This window comes from Condylura cristata, unplaced genomic scaffold (genome assembly GCF_000260355.1).
Source record: "Condylura cristata isolate star-nosed mole 26May11 unplaced genomic scaffold, ConCri1.0 scaffold00028, whole genome shotgun sequence".
NCBI lineage: Eukaryota > Metazoa > Chordata > Mammalia > Eulipotyphla > Talpidae > Condylura > Condylura cristata.
The window spans coordinates 4796074-4817092 of record NW_004567129.1 but is presented as its reverse complement, the minus strand read 5'-3'; the positions used below and the strand labels follow the sequence as shown (position 1 = coordinate 4817092).

Here is a 21019-nt window from a genome sequence, read left to right as displayed (position 1 = left end):
CAAACACAAGGCAGGAACACTTCCTGCCTCCTGTTTTTCTGTTCCAGCACCCATGGCTCATTCTTTGTTTCCACACAACAGTGTGCATATGATTCTGTGGGGGAGGTGGGGAGGTCTGTCCAGGCAAAGGACCCAACAGGCAGTCACCCCAGTTTTCTCTAAATTCTGTGTTTGCGATTCCTTTATTTATCAGGCTGAGACTTGTTTTTAACCCATGTATGCTAGCCCTGTATATTAGTAGCCACCCATGTACCTTTGAGTGGCCATAGCTAGCTCAGTTCCTGTGGCATAATATGTACTTCATAAATATTGATTAAGGGGGGGCCTTGCACCCCTCTCACAGGGAATCTCTTTCTCCCTACAGAGGAAAACTTGGTGTTCACCAGTAGGTTATCCTGCTTATAGCTTTGGCCTTGAGTATTGATCCAGGCTCATCTAACTTTTAGAGGAGTTTCAGCCTTCACCTGAAAGGTGAGCAAAACAGAGAATCTTCCTCAAAGTACCAGGGAATTGTTAAAAAGGCAACCTTACTCATTAAGGAAGTCTACCTGTGAGAAGCAGTGCATCTGCATGGTAACAAATTCCTGTTACAATACACTTTGGAATCTTTTTTAGTTTTAGGAAGGGTGGCAAGGGTTTCTTAAAATGTGGACCCGAGAGCCCTCCCTGGTGGCGCAGCAGATAAAAGCACAGCACTAAGAAGATAAAGCCACTTCAGTATGAGTTGGATCCTCGCCTGCCCCGGAGGTGACCCACATGGCGTGGCCTGACCCGCCCACTGCTCCCCTCAGCAGTGTTCTTCATTACTTGACCTGTCCTGCTCCCCACTCTGTCTCTGGTGAATCCTCTCACCGCCCCTGCACCTCTAGACTGTACCCCAGTTCTGTATGCATAAATAAATAAATCTTTAAAAAAAAAAAAAGTGGTCCCCTGAGAATCCCTGAGACTCTTCCAAGGAGATCACGAGGTCAAACTATCTCTATAATATCACTAAGAAGCTACACACCTTTCCCCTTCCCCTTTTTTTTATTACTATTATTTTAAATGAATCAATAAATAAATTCGTGCAGGTTCAGTTTTAATTTCTAATGTGAATGTTAAACTATAGTTGTAATCCACACAGACAAAAGACCTTTGAGATCCTCAAGCACTTTTAAGAACAACTAAAGTCCTGAGACCAAAACATTTAACAACTGCCGCTACAAAGGAATGAACTAAATTTGTTTTAAAAAGTAATTTCTCTCTTTATTCAATTAAGTGCTGTCAACCAGTTGATCCATTTAATCAGTATAGAATTATGATGAGTCTGACAGCCCTTTTTCTCTAAGGTATGTTTCTATAATCTCAGCATGTGAAAGAATCAACCACCAACTTTTATTTCCCTGCTTAGAAAGAATATGTCATAATGTTCCCCTTTTCCCCCAACGTGAGTAAATTTGAAGTTACTCGATTTTATGTGCCATCAATCAGGATGAAACGTGGCTAGATGAAAAAAACGTGGCAATTTCGCTCTGAGAGGTCAGGCAATCACAGAACTTCCTGTTTCCCTTGGTCTCTCATTCCTCAAGCCCAAACCAGAACTGACTTGAAGACACCCATGATTTTCTTGTCCTTCCCCATCCACCAGAGACCCTTGAACAAAGAGCATCTTCCACGCAGCAGGTAGCTAGGACCTAACCACCTGACACAGGTTCCCACGGCTGGGGGAGAGGAGGGCAGAATAGTGATTAGAGTGATTAATGTTTAATGGGCTCAGAGGTGGGAGCAAAGCCCTGATTTGCAGCAGCATTTGCCAATTTTCATGGGGGTCAGTAGTCTCACCATGGTTGATTTTAGTGTAGTCATCTGGCGTCACTGAGCCCAGGGGGGTGAGGGATGCACACCATAGGCCCTGGAGTGACCGGGGGAGGGCTGCTGTGATTCTGAAGCTTCTCCCACAGAGGCTCTGCTCCTGGATGGCGACAAAGCCCCAGATGTGGCGTTATTCTGTTATTTCTTATGTGAGTGGAGAAGGAAAGAATGTCAGTGTAACACCATGTGCTAGAGGCCAGAGGAAGCGCCTAGAGGATATCTGCTTCTTTCTTCCAAGAACTCATGCCCCTATCAAGAGGGGGCTGGGAAGGGAGTTTGGAACCTGCCTCCACTTACCAGCACAGGGTATGGACACATTGAGCCTGTTTTTTTCATCCATCCACAGTAACTAGAGCTGATTGCAGGACTGCCAGGAGGACCAGAAAGAAATGCAGAGATCACACCCCTTCTGCCCCCCAACACACACATTCTGCTGGGCTCATAAGATGCAGATTTCCTTGTTATTTGATAGCATATTGGGTGCTCTTTTTGAAAGAATTAATCAAGTAATTCCAAATTCCGGTTCTGACTACTTATGTGCAGGTCCATCTCACCTTAGCTTTTTTTTTTTTTTTTTTTTTTCCTCACATCGTTAGCTTTGAATTGAATGTTTAGTCACAGAAAATTGCTTTAAGTTCTCTGGGAGTCCAAAGGTAAGAATTCTATGTAATAGATACAAGCGGGTCTAATGTCAAGTCTGGATTTATTCTAATTAAATCATTGTAAGCCACATATTTTTATAGATCTGAAGTAGAAGAGAATGTAAATAGGCCATCCCCGAGGATTGGTTAGTGGAGATTTACATGCCTCCTTTCCACTCTTGAGTTTGAATTTAAAATATCCCCAATGCCAAGGGGCTCCTGGATGTACACACAAAAATAATTGTTTTAAAATTCTATTAGGGGAAAGCCACAGCACAATAGCTGAACCACAAATACCAGAGGTTAGAGAGAACAGTTAACATCATTTAGACACATACCTACCACCTTCCTGAGCTCACTGCTAAAAACAAGCATTAAATCCCACCTTCAAGGTGAAGGGCAATTTACCCGTGCCTATTAATGAATCTAAATTACTCTGGCTATTCAAACACAGGAGGTTGGGACAATTAGCTGTGCATCTGGGAGAAGCATCCATCACCAGCCCCCTACCTCACAATGTATAACAATGCAGTATCCCACATGAAATACGTCCACAAGAGAGATACTCCCCCAGTAGACGCCTAAAACCAAAGTTAGCACTGACCCCTACATAACTGTCTTTTTCCTGTGCAGACATACCTGTAATATAGTTTAATTTATAAGTTAATGCAGTGAGAGATTAACAAAAACAAGTAAAATAGATAATCACAACAATATACTGTATTAAAAGCTTTGCGAATGTGTTCTTTCTTGCTCACATTTTCTGAAAATATACTATTTTCAGACCAAATCTAACTGTGGATAACTGAATTCTCACATAAGAGTGGATGACTTTTTACACTTTTTTTTTAAAGATTTATTTATTTATGTGTTCAGAATTGGGGTACAGGCCAGAGATGCAGGGGGCGGTGAGAAGATTCACCAGAGACAGAGTGGGGAGCAGAGCAGGTAGATGGACGAAGTACACTGCTGAGGGGAGCAGCGGGCGGGTCAGGAGAGGTCTGCGCACCCTCTGGATCTCCTCTACGGCTGGGGAATGAACCTGCACTGACGTGGCCTTGGCCAGCTTGCAGTGCTGAGGCCCAACCAGTTGTACCACCAGGGAGGGCCCGACTTTTTACACTTTTAACATAACATGAGATTAGAAAAAATGTTAAAAATAAAAAACAATTTCCACTAGAGAAGGCCTCCCTAAGCAAGATTCCAAACCCAAATACTCTACATGAAAATATTTTACCAACTAAAATTTGGGAGGCCATGAGTTCAATACAAATGACAAGGAAATTTTTGCAATATTTATAACAGACCATTGTCCTTAATATGAAAAAAAAAAGTCTGAATCAATAAGAAAGCTACAAGTAACAAAGAGTAAAAGTTGGAAAGGAAATAAATCCCCCCGTGCCCTTCTAGCAGGGCGGCCCCTCCTGCATTCACACCACATCAGAGGCTGTCCTTCCTGGCTACATGTTGAATGGTGGAGCCACTGGGCCACCCTGGGCAGCCCCAGACTGCAGTTGAAGATGAGCCTCTCTGTGAGACCCAGTGCATGGAAAGAAGCTCCACAGGAGATTCTCAGGGCAACAGGGAGATGTCCCCCTATGTCCATGCTTTGCATGGCTTGCCATGGTACTCTTATCCTTGGGGTTCCTCCTCTGTCCCACTTGCTGTCATGTGTCTGTCTGCCTATTGAAACCTTTGGTTTGGCTGGAAATTATCGCCTCCCCTCTCTGTACTCCTGGGAGCTTTGCACTCATCCTATTCATTTTTCTTTTAGTGACCTTTTATGCAATAATATCTACTCATGAATGATTTTCCTGTGAAAATGTATAAGCACCTAGGATCTTAATTTATTCATATTCCATCTGTCTAATGTCTGATCCAACGCTTGATACACAGTCAGTCCTCAGAAACTACCAGGTGACTAGCTGAATGTAATTTGAGCAGGGTACACACTTGTCTTTACACCACAATCTTTGCAACCTGGCACAAAGTCCCTGTCACCCATGAGCTAGCAAATATTCATCTTCATAGACAAGAGTGCAGCTTTCTGTCAACTATGGAGCTGTTGTCTATTTTGCAATTGAGTTCTATTCACTGTAGTTCTGGGCCTTTGCTTCCAACTTCTTAGTTTGAATTTTTACGCCTGAACGAGAAAGGGACCTGGAGTCATCAAAAGCAAGGTTTGGACCCAATGGTGCGGGGTTTACTAGCTCAGCCAGTTGCCTCTTAGACCTCAGCCTCCTCATCTGCAAAATGGAATATATTACCTCTGCCTACCTAACAGGTAGAATAAAATGAAACCAATTATTTGACTATATATAGTGCTCATTGGATGTAGCATGAGTACTAAAAAATGATGATCTGGAAATGGAATTAAGATTAAAAAGCATGGGCGACTCAGGAGAAAATCAGGCATTTTTCAATGGAAAATGGAAACTAACATTTCCTGACTTCAATCATGATCCAGGCTAATAAAATCTGTGCTCAACTTAGTGCAGGAAAGTGGCAAAGCATTTCAGTATAAGTCATACGGTAACACAGCATAATAAAATATGATGTGACAATATAATAAATATGAGTATAATAAATATGGCTATTATCCTTATGATAAAATAGACATAATGTGATTAATATGTGGTTTATACATGTGGTATGACTGGAAAATATGAAGAAAAAAAAAACTTGGAAAAAACTCTTCAGAATAAGTTAAAGGAAACAAAGTCCTGAGTTTTTGTTGGTAAGAGTTTGATAAGAAAGTGAGAGAACCATGTGATTCCTGTGGCATCAGTTTCAACTCTTTGTGGCTATATTTTAATTATTTTTTTAAAGATTTATTTATTTATGCATACAGAGCTTGGGTACAGGCCAGAGGTACAGGGATGGTTAGAGGATTCACCAGAGACAGAGTGAGGAGCAGAACAGATAGATCAATGAAGTACACTTCTGAGGGGAGCAGTAGGTGGGTCAGGAGAGGTCTGCTGTGCCATGTAGGTCACCTCCGGGGTGGATTCGAGCTCATGCTAAAGTAGCTTTAGCTTCTTAGTGCTGTGCTTTAACCTGCTGCGTCACCAGGGAGGGCCCTATGCTTTAATTCTTAAGTGTTGTATGGATACCCTCCCTACACATGAGTTTCACCTTTTTGCTTTATTTTGGAATGAATCCTTAGCCTTTTGAGGAAATACCTTTTGTCTGGGGGACCAGTTTGGGTGTCCTTTCGTAGACTGGCCAGAGGGGAAGGTTCGTATTACCACATGAAATTCCACACACAACGAAGACAAGGGCCTGTGGAAAGGGTCTTAATGAGCTTCATCTGTACACATCACCAACCCCACCCCGACCCCAAAGTGGCCAAGCCAATAGAGTCTCACCTGTGCTGTACATGATCTTTGTCTACTAGAAGTGAAATGCAGGGAGAGCAATGACATGGTGGTTTTAGAAACTTAAGGCATCTGGTGCATGGCAAGTCTGAGTTGATGTTCTAAGGTTTAGGGATGAGTTTGAGCTTGGTGATAGCTGAAATCACTGCATTCTAGAACATAGATGCCTGCAAAGCCACTGAGTAAGGTAGGGAACGTATCCAAGGGATCTCCCTTTGTTTCTTTTGCTTTCTTTGGCCGGCCCTGTAATAAATTAACATGGAAGTCCGTCAGATTTGGAAACTATGGATTGGCCCAAACTGCCAGTTTTATATGAAATTTTTACCAAGAAGCAGTAAATCTATGAAGAACAGATAGGACAAAGGATTTCTTGAATTTTGGGTTTGAACAACTAATTGCTGAGTTGAGAAGAGTTTACACAACTTCTTACTGCTGTCTCTCATGTAGGGAGGATTCATTTTACATAGAAATTTATGTCCTGCTTTCCGGAGATATGGAGAGAGGAGTCATAGAAAATTCCTTCTTTTAGGAGGAAGAGACGTTTAAAGTTTCTTTTCTTCATTCACTGTCTGTGTCTTTAATCAATATGCAGCTTTTGCTCATTTGGGGGGACAGCCTACTCTGGAACCCAACCTACTTTATAGGTCATTTACATTCAACAAGGCAGTGGAGTCCTTGAGAAGCTCCATATGACTGGGGTGAAGTCCAAAGTTTCCCCTGGGACAGAGTAATTACCATCAGAGTCCAGTCTGAGGGGAGTGAACGAGACAATTGAAACTCTCTCCTCAGGGGCCAAGAAAAATAATTATAAGGCATTTTAATGAAACCACCACTTAAAATTCAAAATTAATGCAAAAAGCCCATGATGAACAAAATGTCAGATTTTAACAGACAATTAAAATCAATGCAGAAAATTCATAATGAACAAAATATCAGAATTTTAAATAAAGACACATCAGTATTGTTGATTTTCCCTTTTGCCTCAGGCTCCAATATGTTTCATCTCAGCACTGTGACTGATCCTGTCTTTATTTAAAATTTTGTGATTTAGTGCATCACAGATTTTCTGTATTAGTTCTGAATTTGTAAAATATTATATTCAAATTGTATTTATTTGGATGATTAGGGTTTTTGTTACCTTCTTTCAGTTGGTACAGGAAATGAGTGACTCACTCCTCACCCTGCTCCAGCCCCATTCACTCACTAGTTAGTCCCTACCAGTAAGAGCCTTTTGCAGTATGTGCCAAGAATATGACTTTGCACCAACTCATTTTAATTCTTAGAAACCTTATGCTGTGTGCACCCTATTAACAGAAGAGCAAAGAGATTGGCTAATCTCCAAGGTTCAAACTAGTTGGAGAGAGATGGAATCAAATTAGATCTACAGCCCTTTGCTTTGACCATGTTGGTGACAAAGACATGGCCTGGAGAAGGCAAGCACCAGAGCAGGGGAGCAAGCAAAAGGCAGCTAGTTTCCTGTCTTCCAACAGCCACCTGTCTCCCCACAGCTGCCGGAGACCCACAGAGCTAGCCTTGCTTGCAGGGCCTCTCCACCCTGACATTTCACACAGCAAGAAAGTTACCAAGAAAAAATGCACATCCAAGATTTGTGTAGGGAAGCTGATTGCTTAACCTTTTCCCAAAAAGTCTTCGACAAATACCTCATACCCACAAAACGAATTATTTTTCCTTTCATAAAATTCAAGTGGATGCATCTCCATTTCTCTGCAAAAAGAGCAGCTGCAGAGCGATCACTTGGAATGCAGGGTCTGAATAGAAATTAATGCTGTTGATGAAACCAGCGGTCTAAAACATTTAAAGATATGGACTGAAAAGACAATGGTATTTGCCTCCTTTTGAACATTTGCCTAGATTTGCATAATGAAGATGTCAATTGTATTGCAGGAGAAAAATCAAACCTACCTGGAGTCACATGAACTCTGCCTGCTCCCTACAGCTCCCTTAGGGGGTTGGAACCCACCATGCCTTGCCCTTTTGAAAGAGAAAACTGTGAAACTCCTACATTCATCAAATCAGTCTTCAGCGAAACAGGAATGAGGCACATCATAGGCTGTTTACCTGCTTCCCAATCTGCAAACACTGACAAGACAAATATCTGCGGGAAGCCAGGGCTAGAAAGAGCTCCGTGCCTGCATATGCATGTGCACTAATTTGGGTGTCAGGAAATGAACAGTACATAACCCACCTTGCACCCTGATGGCCTCTAGACTGCCAGAACACACAACATCAACTCCAGGACCCAATTATGTTAACCTCATTATTTGTCGGTGTCTGCTGCTGCCCCTCCTTAGCTGCTGTTTAGAGCAGTGTTGAAGCAGCTGTGAGTGTGTGTCAGAACCTGGCGTGCCTTCTGAAGATGCAGATGCCTGGGCCTGTCTACAGACTAAGACCCGGCTGTGGAGATGTTTCAGTGCTGTCTTGGTGATTCCAGTGTGGGCCAGGCTTGAGGACCACTGCTTTAAAGGACCCCTGTTGTATTTTATCCTTTTTCATATCTGATGCTGTTAATGTGGTAGATTTGCAGGATTCAGTCTGCTCAGATCCACTAAGGCATAGATGGTAGTTAGCCCTGATAGCCTTGAGGAACTCTGATGGGCTAAGGTTAGGGACACCCTAACACTTCTTATTAGCAGCTTGGCCTGGGAGATATGGGTTAGCCTCTTGGTGCCTCAATCCCCTCACCTGTGAAATGAGGACAGTAATTCCTTTTCAAGGGAAATCCCTAAGAATTTATGAGTATACTTTCAATAAGAGGACAGATAAATGAGAGATTCTGTGTTCCATAACCCTTACAGAAATTTCTTTGTTGGCTATACTCTGACATAATCCAAGGAGGAGGGATGTTAACAAAGTAATCACACTTGTGAAACCAGCACCCAGGTGAAGAAATAGCAGGGCCCATCCCGCCTGTCCCTTTCTAGTCACTATCCTCTGCCCAAAAGAAGAGCGGCCCCTCGATGGATAAGCTCAGCCACAGTCCCACTCGCCTGTTTGGAGTTTGCACTAGTGGAGCCATGCATTCTGCACTCTATATTCACTTTCCTCACTCATCCTGCTCAGTAAGATCTGTGTCAGTCCTTCTGTGTAGCTGCATGCGCACCTTCTCTTCATGCTCACCACGGGGCAATAATTCATAACAGGAACAAACCACAACATACCCCTGACAGGTTCTCTCGTAAACATTGCAGTGAAGACCTGACTGTGAACTATGTGTCCCCACACCTTTCTGACTATGGATCTGCTAGGCTGCTAGAGCTCTGACATGCTGTCCAGATCTGGAGCTTGCTTCTTCTTCTCTGAGAAGCCATGCTCTGCTTTGCCTGTGGTAACCCATCCTTTCCTGTGCACTTAGGTGAAACATCATGCATTTCTCCATTATAGCACCTGCCAGGTGGTGCTTAGAGGAAGGTCTCCTTCTCTACCATGCTTTCCTCAAAGCAGCAGCTACCAAACTGACCTCGTTCATCTCTTCACTATTGGCCTTTACCATGGCTGACTTTTCTCACCTAATGAATGGAAGTAACTGATGGGTAAGTGGATAAATGAACTTGATTCTTAGTTGGAAGCTTTCAGACCTTGCTTCTTTTTCTTGGATGTCTGTAGTTTGAGACCAGATGATGAGCATCTTCAAGATTTTTGGGGCCCTTCATCTTTCAGCAGAATTGTTACTCCTTTCATGTAACTCTTTAGCTTATTGGCACCCTTTGCCTCCCCAGTCCACTCCCAGTCTTTAGATAGATACCTCTGGCTTGGTAACTACCTACGGACTTGTCCCCTCTCATTCACTGACTCTGACCATTATGCAGGTATAGTTGGAGCAAAGTGTTTGAAATCCTCAAAATAGCATTTGCATTTTCAGAGTGCTTTACCAAACCAATGGAAAGATAACTCATTGTAGACTGTTGGTAGATTTATTTCCAAAGGAGCAAAGCAAGGTCTCCTGGTGGCCCTTACATTGCTTGATGTAGCTTAAAATGGAATTAGCCCTGACTACTCATAATGTAACCGTGGAGGTTACATCAGGGAAAGGTGGATAATTCAGTTCTGACTTACTTTGACCTGAATTTATGCCAAGTGAAACTTATGCCTGAATTAGTTAGTAAAATGTCCTGAGTTGCTTCTCAATACATCTTGTACATTTGGTCACATGTACATTCCAAAAAGTGTTTACTGTGGTTATTTTCCATGTAGTTACCTTGGCCAGATCAAAATTCCTCAAAGTTATGTTTTAATATGCAAATTCAGTACATCATTTCAATAGCAACAGTCGTCATCAGTGATGTGTGTGAGTGAGTGAATTCACTTGCATACTACTTAACATACACTGTACTCCAGGTTAGCTGGCTACATCACATTTACAATTGGTTCAGAAAGCACAAATGTAAGAGGTGGCAGGTTGTAACTAGACATAAGATCAATGCATTTGTTTTCTGTTTAATCTTTAGCGACGTGGTAGCTGTCAACTGAAGCATGACTATAGACTTCAGTAAATCCCAATTAAGATACACGTGTAATCACAGAAGGAGTTAGTGGTATGTTTTTCACTATCCAATGAAGTTCTCAGAAGTGCCTTTATTAATACTATGTTTCTAGTTTGGTTTCTCATTTTCCTCTCTTATCATCCAGTTCTTTCAGTCCTGAAGTCACTTTTTTTTTTTTCACATGGGGCTAATGTCTTTCTGCTGCTTTTATTGTCCTGCCATCTGAGAGCTCTCAGTCTCTCCCCCTGCAATTGTCTGGAGCTCCATGAAAGCAAGCAGCTTTGGGGCACAATATTGTAAACTCAGATCTATCCTTGTCTTGCAACCACTATCTCTGTGTTAAACAAGCTTGTCCCATTCAAGAGGCAAGAGCTGGGTAGGGCTGATCAAAAACTCTCTTGTAATTGGCAGTTTCATTTTGGTGATAAAAATGATTAAGAATATTTGAATTGAAATCATTGGGATGCTCACTAAAAAAAAAAAACAACAAAAACTATCAGCTGTCAGTTTCCTCAGGGCATATTCAGAAAATCAGTATTATAGAAGCTTGAATAGTTTTATTAGTTTAGTTTGATTGTACACCAATTCTTTTTCCTTTATACTTACATGGAGTAATATGTTAATAGGAATTAAGTAATTCTTTTATGCAATAAATGTGCTTGCTTTTGGAAAAGAGTTTTACAATTTCTGTTGGGTAATTAGGCCCTAATCCTTGATGGCATAGGCTGGGTATTGGATAAACGATTGAATCTATAATTAAACATGTCCCTTAGACTGAACTTACTAAACAGGTACTTGGGTCAATTACATAACAGCAATGAACATTGCATTAGATGGTTATCCCAACAATAATTACTGTGCGGCATTATATTCTGTTTTAAAGTGCTCTTTTGAATGGATAGGTTATTAGCAATGGAAAATGCATTCCATTTTTATGATGGGTTTTTGTATTATACACATATCTAATAAGCATCAACCTTCCTAACAAGAGGTCAGAGATCTATCTTGACATGGATAAAGGATTCTTATTAAGTTATTTTTATAAGCAAACATTTGTTGAATGTTTACTACATAGGGGCTCATGATTGAAAGTCATTTGATCTGATGCATGTCTTTGGGGTTCATGCTCTAATTTCAGACCTATGGCAGGTACAGCAAAGGGTAGATGTGGCAGCTTTGCCATATGAAGAAAAGGGAACAGAAATCCTCAGTAATTGCTCTGGGGAAGGGAAGCTGTTCATGAAGACAAGGTCACTTAGAAACAAGACCTTCCTGTATCAAGAGTCCAGGGGATACAGGCCTGAGTTGTGGTGGGTGAGAATTCACCAGAGACAGAGTGGGGAGCAGAACAGGCTGACTGATGATATACACTGCTGAGGGGAGCAGAGGGCGGGTCAGGAGAGGTCTGCCACACCATGTGGGTCAGCTCCCTGGCTGGGGATTGAATTCATGCTGCAGTGGCTTCTGAGAGCTTCATAGTTCTGGTTTCAGTGCAGAAACCACCTCAGGCTTCTGCATCAAGAGGTAATTTACATCCTGTGAGGTGGACTTTTAATAATTAAATTCATGAGAGATGAGTATGTTAGCCAGAATACAGATGTTTTAATTTATAGCAAGAAACTGCATATCATTCGACTTGTGTTGATAGACTATTGTTAATTTAGAAAATTAAAGTTGTGTCTAGATGAGTCTGTTACTCTTTCAGAAAACTGAAATCTGGTTGCTCAATGAAACTTCTTTTGCAAAAGCTTCTGTAACCTTTTATATACAGACAACCCCACAGGTCAATTTCTCTGATCAGTGACCTTCCATATTATTTGCATTCCTTTGTTGTGGGGATGCTCTGATTTAAGACCATAGGTGTTCTTCTTCTTCTTTTTTTTTTTTTTTTGTACTTTTCTTCCCTCAGCTTCTCCTTCCCTTTTATCATAATCACTGGTCCTGCCAAGCATTTCATTTGCATCTTCTTTCTTAATCCTCAAGGTTGCTTTCTGAGTTCAGTCATACTTCCATTTTACAAAAGAGAAATCAATTCGCACTGAGATTCTGTTACCACCCTAGATCAAATGGGCAGGTGGGTAATCTGTGGCTAGTTCCTGGAAGATAGTATGTATTATAAGTGGTCAGTGTTGGGAAGAATAAACGAGACTGATGGGCAAGTGTGCTTTAAAACGGTAAAGGCTGTGCTCTCCCTGGTGGGACTACCGGTTCAAGCACCACACTGTGAAGCTCTCAGAAGCCACTGCAGCATGTCTTCAATCCCAGCCAGGGAGCTGACCCACATGGCGTGGCAGACCTCTTCTGACCCTTCCTCTGCTCCCTTCAGCAGTGTATATCATCAGTCAGCCTGTTCTGCTCCCCACTCTGTCTCTGGTGAATTCTCTCACCCACTACACCTCTGGCCTGTACCCCAGTTCTTGCAGGCATAAATAAATAAATTTTTAAAAAAATAAAGGGTAAAGGCATAAGAATATGGGGCAGTGGAAAAGACCTGTGCCCTGTTAGTGATGCCTACCTGAGGGTGAAGTAGAAGTTGTGGTAGCAGGAACATTAGACCAAACTTTAAGTTCTCAGTTGGTACTGCACACACACCCTTGAGGGGATGCCAGTCATACAGGTGGGGCACCAGGTTTCCATGACAGGGGAAGTGCTTTAGTAATGAAATGCTCTTTAACCAATCTTATTATAATTTGAAAATAAGAACAAGATGGAAGACATCAATACAGAAAGATTATCTATCTTGGAATATAACCAAATTAGCAAGAATTATAGCTTTGATATCCTTATTTAACCCTTAGACAATCAGCATCGAAATTATCAGGGAGCATATATTCATGAACCCTCCATGTAAATTGTTTTGCAACCAGTTTTATCCAATCAAAATAGAAGTAATATCTTCCTAAGCCACATATCTACTGATGTGTGGCTATTACTCTTTATTTTATTATTCTCTTTTTTTTAATGATTTATTTATGCATATAGAACTGGGATACAAGTCAGAGGTACAGGAGCAGTGAGAGGCTTCCCCAGAGACAGAGTGGGAAGCAGAATAGGCAGATCAAGGAAGTACACTGCTGAGGGGAGCAGCAGGCTGGTCAGAAGAGGTCTGCCGCGCCATGCAGGTCACCTCTGGGGCAGGGATCAAACTCACACTGAGGTGGCTGTGGCTGGCTTGCAGTCTGCATCCTAACCTATTTCACCACCAGGGAGGACTCTATTCTCTTACTTTTAATGTCTAGATTGTTTAATTAATTGTCCTGAAGCAAAAACTAGGCCCTGAAGCTAAAATCAGTAAGGGAAAATACAGAAAGATGGCCCTGCCTACCATCACCTTCCTGGCTCTTGCTATAGCTCAAAAAACAAAGGCTTCTTGTGGTTGCAGTGTAGATCCTCTCATTATTTTAATTTTTTATAGCATGACCAGCATCTTCCCCCAGGTCTCCATTACTCACCTGTTTCTGACTGGCATGCCATTCCTCTTCAGTAGGGGGTCATCTTGTGTCTCTTTATTATTCATTCATGGCACAAATATTTACTGAGCACCTCCTGTGTGTCACTACTTTGATACCCTCACTTTATGTATCATTGACTAAAACATTAATTATACTGTCCTCATTAGGGTCACAGACTAATGATAAAGTCAGAGTCACTAACCAAAGAGTCAATGCTACTGTAACCTGATACACTAGAACTTCATGGAACCTGTATTAGTTAGCATTTGCTGTATACAAATTATCCCTACACTTAGTGGCTTAAAATAATACACAATTGTTCAACAAAGATAGGAGCAAACATTATGCATTTGGCACTAGACCAGCCAGTGAGTGGGATTTAATGCTGAATAAAACCAATGTGGCTTTTACCTGTTCAGAACTTACATCCTATTATCAGGATAAGATATTAATCAGACAACCTCACAAAAGATATAATTGTATACTTCTAAAATTCTATAGTGAATGGAAGTTCATAGTTTATGCTTTACCTATTCATTGCACATATTTAAAAACCACCAACCACACCCTTTGTACATTGACTGGGTGTATGATGATGCTATGACATCCCAGAAAGGAAAGGTAATCGATCCTAAGACAGTCTGGTAAGGAAGATAGGACTGCTCTTTGTTCATTACTGTTATTATTTTGGAGGTGGTGGATATGCTTATGGCGTAGATTTTGGTGATGATCTCATAGGCGTACACTTACCTCCAAACTTATCAAATTATATTTACATTAAATATATAACTAAATACAATAATATGTGTTGTTATTAAATAGCAAAATATTAATTAAAATATTAATATTTAATTAACCATATGTCAACAAAAGTAGTTTTTAAAAGGAGATTAAAATAGTCATTAGTCCCCTGTCCATGGATTAAATTAACTTAAATGTTGGTTTTTAATTCAGTTATTATTACTCACCCTAGAGTCTATATTATTCACTTGATTTAGTTAAAAATGTAAATGTTGACCCTGCCTGGTGGCGCAGTGGGTTAAAGCACAGCACTAAGAAGCTAAAGCCACTTCAGCATGAGTTCGATCCCCACCTGCCCCAGAGGTGACCACATGGTGCAGCAGACCTCTCCTGACACGCCCGCTGCTCCCCTCAGCAGTATATTGTGTCGATCTGCCTGTTCTGCTTCCCATTCTGTCTCTGGTGAATCCTTTTCACCACCCCTGTACCTCTGGCCTGTACCCCAGTTCTGTATGCATAAATAAATAAATCTTTTTTTAAGTAAATGTTAATATATATGTATAATGTTTTTCAAAATGTCTAGTAGTTCATTTTTAGAATCTAATAATTTTATTAAAGATTTATTTATTTGTGCATACAGAACTGGCCAGAGGCTCAGGGGCGGTGAGATGCTTCACCAGAGACAGAGTGGGGAGCAGAACAGGCAGATCCACGAAGTACACTGCTGAGGGGAGCAGCGGGCGGGTCAGGAGAGGTCTGCTGCGCCATGTGGTCACCTCCGAGGCAGGCGGGGATCAAACTCAGCTGAAGCGGCTTTAGCTTCTCAGTGCTGCGCTTTAACTCGCTGCGCCACCAGGGAGGGCCAGCATCTAATAATTTTTAAAGAATTTGACAATAGGTTTCAGTAGTAAAATTATATAACTTTTACAATGTCTATGAAATTATGGAATTGCATAATATTTTGGAAAAATACCTACAAAAATGAAATCAAAATGTTGGCATAAGACAAAGGAACAAGAAGCTCATTTCCCTTCTGCTGAGCAGCACATGTGTCCTAAAATTGTTCAAGCTGGGCAGGTTTTTGTACATGGTGAGTTGATGCCCAACGCTTCGGGTGTTTCCATTTATCCCCTCAATACATTCATCCATTCTCCTTTTCAGTGATTTTTCCCTTTTTCTGCTGCATCATGATATTTTAGCCAGCACCTTGTTTAGTTTCAGAGTCCCTTATTTATGAGTTTTTATTTGAGTGGCAGCCACATGGGTAGGATTGTCTGGGCATCACTGAGAAGACAGCTGGAGGAGAGGCCAAGCACAGCCAGACCATAGTCAGCCCACCCCTCCATCTTAGGGGAATTCTCCCAGGGGAGTCATTGCCATGTCACCAGTGGCTTCATGAAGCGATGTTGAAACGCCAGAGTGGAAGTTCATTTTTGCAAATGTTATGCCAGTCTCATGCTGAGGGGTTAAAGCCTCAGGATCAGTAGTGAAGCATGCAATAGGCAGAATTCCACCATGTCCATTCATTACCAGGAAAAAGAAGGTAACCGCAGTACCTACTTGTTACAGTAAGTACAAAATGATATGACACAGCACACTTCTTAGGGCAGAGTGAACATTATGAATTCAGAACTCTTTACTGCATGACATCGCAGAAAATGCTCTCAACCAACCAGAAGCCAAAGCCCTATTTTTTTACCCAGCTTCTGTTTACTCAGTATGCATTCTTCATCAGTTACTATTATTTCCTGCCTTCTTTTTCTACACCTGTAAAAGGGAACTCTAATACTGTTTGTTGGCAATGACCTGACAATCAAATCAGGCAAAATATGTAGAAGTTCTTGGTACAGAATATTACCTAATATAAATATTAGTTGAACCTGACAACATTGCCAGGAAGGCATTTTTTTTCACATTGCACAAGCAGTATAGATCAATAATAATAATAATGATGATGATGTGACGATGATGATGTATAAGAAAAGACACAACACAAAATTTCTCTCAACCCTTATCCTTTTACTCATAGTTGTTCAAAAAATTGGTCTTGTAAAACATTATCAACTGCTATTTACAAAGAACCAGGAGAAGAGAGACTAATAAGCTCATGGTCCCTGCTGTTAGGGGATTAATAATCAAACAGGTGTAGTCAAATAAGTCAATAGAGAATTAAAAGTAAATGTCAAGAGAGGCAAAGGTAGCAGCAGACCAAGTAGGCGCCCCAAACAAGTTAAGGTGAGAATGAGGGTGTCAGAAAAGGTGACAAAATGACAGTGCTTCTAGTAACAGAATGCTCTAATTCAAACAGATCTAAACAGAGAAGAGCCATTTCATCACACTGGGAGGTCAGTAGAAGGACAGATTCCCAAGTGCAGTAAATATAGTGCCTCAAAATTTTCATTAAGGTCGCAGGTTCTTTCCATGATCTATCGTAGTCACTGTCATTTCCAGTTGAACACTAGCCCTTGGAATCAAGACAGTTCCAGCAATATCAGACTTAATGACATAAGAGAGAAGATGGAGAGGGTATCTCTTTTGTCTGTGTCTTTTGGGGAGTGAGCAGAATAGGAAGGGGACCCCCTAATACTTTTCAGGTAAAGGACAGAATTAGCTCACCACCCACACTTAACCCAGACCATGGCAAGGCACAGGATATGGGGAACAGGCTTAAACAGGTGTCTAGGGCAGGAAGAGCATCAAGAATTAAGCTCCCATAATCATCAGGACAGGTTTCTCTGAGAACTTCAGACATTCCTGACTTGTAGGATGAATAGGATTTGCTCTATTTTGAAAGTATCAGCATTAGAGAGAGGACCACCCCAGGGTGTACAAAACCAGTGACCACAAAAGTCACACTTACCCTGCAAATTCAAGCACTCATTTGACTTGACTATCAAGTGGACATGTCCTTATCAGTAACAGATCAGCCTGGAGGAGAAGGAAGGGTTTGGAGTATGAAGGACACTATAAGTCATGCTAAGAAATGTGGGCTTCATCTTGACATAACTGGCAATCCACTGAAAGATTTGAAGTAAGAAAGTATCTGAGACTGGATGCCCAAGTCCCATCTGCAACAGTCCAAAATGGGAGCAGGGTAAGATCAGAAACTTGGAAAGCAAAGTTGTGTTGGTAATTCTAGAATAGAACCATATAATTGGTTAAGTGCGTGGGATGAGGGGAAAAAAGGGAGCTCTAGGTAATGATTCTGTTTTTCCTGGCATTTCCAAGATTCCCTGGTGACCTAGATAGAAGTGTAACACACCCGGGAAATCAGAATCTAAGAGCTGGCTGTTTAGAGCAGTCAATATGGTGACTGTCAAATGATGGACATTTGTTCTCAACACACAGAGGATATTGTATGGCTGGCTAAATGAAAACCTTTTGTCAATGCCCATTGGCACAAGTTATTGACTGAAATGAAGAATAATTATGATACTTGTACAAGGCAAAGACTGGATGTGATATTTATAAGCAAGACACTGAGCAGATATCCTAGGGGTTAATAGGCTAATAATTAAATTCATGTGATTTAATCATCTTAGTCTCCCTGCTAATAAGGTCAGGCTCCATAGCAATTTCTCCCCACCTTCGCCTTCTGTGTGTGTGTGTGCTCACGTATAGTTTATGCCTTTAGGCACTCTAGTCATGGCAGAACTTCCCACTTAGCATATTTTCTCAAGGAGTCTCTTCCTTAAGCTTCAAGTGTGTATAATTGGAATGAGCTACGTATCCCCCCAACCCTGCAAGCTTTGCCATCATTAAATGGAAATGCTCCCAATCAACGTAAGGTCAGTTTGCAGAAGCAGAGATAAGTCATTTGCATACATACTTATCCCAAGAGCAAAAGGATTTGGCCAGCTTTTGGTGATTCTCCTCTATGTAAATGCGGCTTGAACAGAACCAGGAAAGGGCTGATCACCTGACGTATTATCAACATGTGCACCTAGGTAGCCAGTTGTGTGACAGAGGGGCTGTTGGCCATACAGAGCTGCCTGCTTGGGTGCTCCTGTCCAGTGCCTCCTCTCTGAAGAACTTTTAATGTCTGTATATGTGGTAATTTTGACATCCTGAAGTTTTCACTCTAATCCTAGAATATTGATTGGTCAAGTGCTTGGGAGAGTCTTTTCTTTCTTGTGTTTCTTGTGTTATTATGGAAAAAGTCCAAATATTAGAATGATACCTTCCAAGCTCGAATCCCAGCTCTAACCCAGAGTGGCAGTGACCTGAAACAGAAGATGTAGGGGGAAAGGCATGTGTTTCAGAGTCTGCAACAAGGGTGTTGTAGTTTGTAATGTAGTTCTGTAGGCAATATCTGTGTGATCTAATGCAAGTGATGTCCCATTTTCCACCATCTCTTAAAAAAGAGTTAATACCACTTAATGTATAGTGTCAATGGTATATGGGGAAGTGGTTAGTAGAGAACCAGGCTTTAAATATGTGTGTGTGTGTGTGTGTGTGTGTGTGTGTGTGTGTGTGTGTGTACAGAACTAGGGCACAGGCCAGGGAGCAGAACAGGCAGATCAATGAAGCACACTGTTGCGGGAAGCAGAGAGTATGTGAGACAGGAAAGGTCTGCTGCACCATGTGAGTCACCTCCAGGGCGGGGATAGAACTTGCATCAAAGCACTGTGGCCAGCTTCCCAGTGCTGTGCTTTAACCCACTGAGTCACCAGGGAGAGCCGAGAACCAGGCATTTCACCGATGCTCAATAGACTTCAGTTACTGTATTTTGACCTCTTAGATAGTGTGTCTTAATATGCAACATAATATTGCTCTTTCAGTAGGAGGACTGTCAGGACACTTTGAGAATAGAACTCTCAACCTCATCCTAGGGACTGTGGGATTGAGACTGGATAATTCTGCATTGCAGGGAATGACCTGAGTGTTGTGAGGTGTTCAGCAGTGGTCCAGGCCTCTGCCCACAGGTGACTAGTAGCCAGCTGTAACAATAGAAACATTTTCCAAATATTAACAAGTGTCCTGGAGAAGAGAGGATTTATTGCACCTACTTGAGAACAACTCTTTTAGGATGTAGAAGAAAATGCCTAGCACTTAGAAATTTCTCTCAGCAGGTGTACCTACTATTTCTGACTTATCTATGGAGCCGTGGAAAAGAGAGAGAGCAAAAATCTGTGTTTGTTTTCTGAGCCCCTGGATAGTAATGCATAAATGAGAACAGTGGAACCAATTAAACATTTTTCAGCACGAATAAACTCCCAAATTCAGCTCCCTCAAGAAGCTATAGTTGGATGGTACTATGAACCCCCAAAGAAAAGCTGTGGGGAGTGGCTCTGCAGTCGCTGCTGCCATGGCCGAGATGTCAGGGAGTGACAGTGACCTCCACAGCCACCAGAACTCCTCCCCGACTCCTCTTTGGAGGTTGATTAGCTCCAGTTGCGAGCCATTCTGAGCACACACCTGGGACTCCACACAGCCTGTTTTATCTACAGCAAGATTATTTTTCCATTTTCCATTGTTTTATTTACTTATTGTCCTTCCCTTGGGAGGAGAAAGGTCAGTATCACTTTCTTTTCGGTGATGTGATGGAGCCTTAAAGCAGCAGGAACGTCAGCAAACTCCTCCACACTGTGCAAGTCCTCGCGCACATGTACACAAAGACTGTGAGTGTGAAGCAGGCCTGGCCTTAAGTTTTATGGCAATGTTGCTAATAGGAACGCCCAGTCCTCCAAGGCCATGAAAACTTTATTTAGCCATGAATTTCCTCCCTGAAAATCTTATTGTGTTTGGTAAAAACATAAAATACTAATAAAACAATACTGCTTTAATGTCTGTGGGGGCAATTCAGCCACTTTATTAATAGAAATGGACAAGTTTTGGAAGTGGTATGTTTGTTTTCCTTGTAGAAAAAGAAACAATATCCAATCTCTCTCTCACCCACACTCTTACCACCTCTTTTTTCTTTGTCTTTCTTTCCACCCCCCTCTTTTTTTTTTTTTGGCTATGAGATTAAATGAAGACAAAATTTTCTTTTCCCCAGAAATATCATTGAGCACTATTATGGGATAACATCTGAGCAAGGGAGTAATTATTTTATGATAATACATGTGCTGCACTTTAGCTGGTTATGGCAGTGCTCCCATGCTGAGATCTATGAAGTATAGATTATGCATTTCAACACTTAGTCCAAATATGTATTCTTCATGATTGATGAGGACATTGCAGCATGCCCCCTTCATAATTTTCATTTTTTAAAAATGGTTCTCTGTAGAAATCATTGACTTGGATTATCTCAATCAGAAATAAAATGTTTCTCAATGTAAAAGCTCAAAAATATGTTTCTTTTAAGTACATTGTGAGAAAATGAAGGATAAATGTGCCATAACATATGTTTTAGTACTACTATATGATATCTCTTTTTTTTTTTTTTTAGCTACTTTAACAAAGAAAATCTCCAGCTCTCATAACACCACTACCATCAAATTAAATATCAGGCT

General features: G+C 41.3%; 1 protein-coding gene across 1 annotated transcript in view; it reads left to right on the top strand.

Moving 5' to 3' along the window:
- CDH13 (cadherin 13) overlaps window positions 1-21019 on the top strand; it is a 921815-nt gene that overhangs the window by 569802 nt on the left and 330994 nt on the right. The window lies entirely within an intron of this gene.